This window comes from Lolium rigidum, chromosome 4 (assembly GCF_022539505.1).
Source record: "Lolium rigidum isolate FL_2022 chromosome 4, APGP_CSIRO_Lrig_0.1, whole genome shotgun sequence".
Classification (NCBI taxonomy): domain Eukaryota; kingdom Viridiplantae; phylum Streptophyta; class Magnoliopsida; order Poales; family Poaceae; genus Lolium; species Lolium rigidum.
The window spans coordinates 141104525-141107401 of NC_061511.1; positions in this window are offsets into that span (position 1 = coordinate 141104525).

Below are 2877 nucleotides of genomic sequence, written 5' to 3' on the forward strand. Positions count from 1 at the left end.
CCCAGCTGCGGCCTGGGCCACGCGTGCATGGCGCATGCACGTCGGGCGCGGGCGACGCACGCGGAGCGTCGGATCAGGATCCGACGGCGCTGGGCCATCGTCTTCCTCCCAATGCTGCCAACTTGCGGGGGCCACAACTTTCACCTCGGACCTCGGATTGCGGCGGGGTTGTGTAACGGCCCCGGGTAGTACCCCTAATAGATCTCCTTGTTCTTTTTCTTTTATGCATCACCATGCATCATGCATCATATCATCCATGTTTTTATTAAATAAAACTATTTTATAAACCCTCCCTTACCTTTCACTCTAAATAAACCCTAATCTTTCTCTCCCATAGTTCTTATTTTATAACTAAGTTTTCAACTAATAAAGTTTTGAAATATAAATGTGCCTTTGTTTTGATTAAAAATGAATTAAATATTTTTGAAAGCTATTTTAAATACTCACTCTCATCCTTGATTCAAATCAAAACTAAAAGGGTTTTGAATTCAAAAGGGTTTAAATAAAAAAACAGAAAAGTTTGCAAAATCCTAACCCCTCTAACCCAGCAGCCCATCCCTGGCCCTTCTCCCTTTTCCTCCCCGTCCGGCCCACCTTCCCCTCTCTCTCTTTTGGCCCAACCCACCTCCTGGCCCGTACCTTTTCGTCAGGAGACCGAGTCTCCTTTTTCCTCGTCGTCTTCTAGCACGAAAGGAGCGTGAGTGCTCTGGTCCTCCACCACCGCGCCTTGCCCCACCTCCACCTACTCCCTCCCCTCTTCTTATCCCTCTCCAAACCCTAGCTCCATCTCCTCTCCACCCTTGAGCCGCCGCCACCCTCTTCTCCTCCTTTTTTTTCTATTCCTCTCTCTGTAACACCACCGAGAACCACCGCGCCATCGTCACCGTCTCCCCATCAATTTCGGCCACCCCTCGCCATGTCGAGAGCACCAGGAGGACCGCCTCGTCTCGCTGATCATCCTAGTCCAACGAATCATCCTCGCGCGCCTCTTCTCCTCCTTTTTTTTCTATTCCTCTCTCTGTAACACCACCGAGAACCACCGCGCCATCGTCGCCGTCTCCCCATCAATTTCGGCCACCCCTCGCCATGTCGAGAGCACCAGGAGGACCGCCTCGTCTCGCTGACACGGTAGTTTTTCCCCAACCTCGGCCGCCGCGTTTCTTCTCCGATTCCGGCCGACCCCGACCTCCTCCGGACAAACCGACCTCGCCGTCGTCCTCCTGGTAACATACCACGTCTCCTTGACCTCCTCCACGCCTCGTTCCGCCTCTCGCTGCTGTTGCCGACGTTGATGCCGCCGTTCCGCTGCAGATGGTCACCACCGGCGAGTTCTCCGGTGGTCCCCGACAACGGCGCCGCCACCCCATGGTCCGCGCCGACGAGGCGCTTCCTATGCACCAGCTTGCGCGTCCTGGAACGCCTCCAGTCGCCCGCGCGCGTCCGCACCACCGCCGGTGACCACGTTCTCTGAAACGCGCAAGGCATCGAACATCTTCCGTGCGTGCTGCACATGCTTCGCCACGTCATCCGCCACGTCGACCCCCTGGCCCCACCCGTCATCCTCTCTGGCTAGCCACCCGCCCGGTGAGATATCTCCTCCAGATCCAGATCCCTTCAGTTTTGCACCGAGGCCCCTGCAAGACTTTCTTTGCTAACCCGGGGTCCTTGTTTCTGTCTGTTTTGCGAGTACCCCCCCTCGAGGTTTGCAGAACCAACCCGGGCCCCTCCCTCTGCCTCGTCAGCACCCTGGCCCGCAGGTCAGTGGCCTGGGCTAGCTCGCTCATGGTGAGAAGAGACCCAACCCGTTTCTGTTTTTCTGAAAATTGCGTATAATGTTTAAATCTTGCATAATTCATATCTTGCAAACCGTAACTCGAAATAAAATACTTTATATATGAAAATTGATCAGAAAAACATGAGGAACATGAATATGCCATCCATTCATCTGTTTGCGTCTTGCATCATGTCACGCATTGATAGTTTCGCATATTCATCTCACATATATGCGGAGTATTTCGGATATCCACCTAAGGTTTCCCTGCTCCGTTTAATACTGAAGTAGCTCACCCCTGCCATGTTATGCCATGCTAAGCAACACTTAAATTTGACGGTAGGAAATGCAACTCCAACCTAATTTGTGTGTTCGGGGTTCCGACTCCGATTAAATTGGATAAGATGCATTGCACCATCTATGCCATGTCATGCATATCATCTTGATCATGCTGGATCTTCTTTATCCGTAGTAGTAAGACTTGCATGCGTTGTGTGTTCCAGCATTTGCTTCTTCCCGGATAGGATCGCGAAGTGGTGCGGTGAGATACGACGAGTTCTCCGGATGTTCCTCGGCAAGATTTAACAGGCAAGCATTTCCCCTATACTCCCGTCCCTGCAGGAGTCGCTCACCTATTTTATTTTGCCTTCTCCCTCATGCTATCTTTAAGTTGCATTCTTGTCACGTGTCCCTTCCACTTTTTACCTCAAGCAGCCCATATTGCCACCACCACCTCCTACGGCTATTGTTTGGTTATCGAGTCCGCCTTGCGAGTCGTAGTGCATGCTAGTGTTGTTTTATCTCGTTACCGTTATTGTTATCTTATCGGGTTATATGTTGGTAAGAATCATGGTTACTTTAGTTGTTGATATTTGATTAGCGGAGGCATCGGTGGGTCAGCTGCTCGTTTTGTGACAGCTCACTTGTGTTTCCTAAATATCTTAGGGCCCCGAGTTCTTGTTATCTGTTCCGAGACTGAGCGCTCTAACCACACGTGGGTATCTAATAGATCTCCTTGTTCTTTTTCTTTTATGCATCACCATGCATCATGCATCATATCATCCATGTTTTTATTAAATAAAACTATTTTATAAACCCTCCTTACC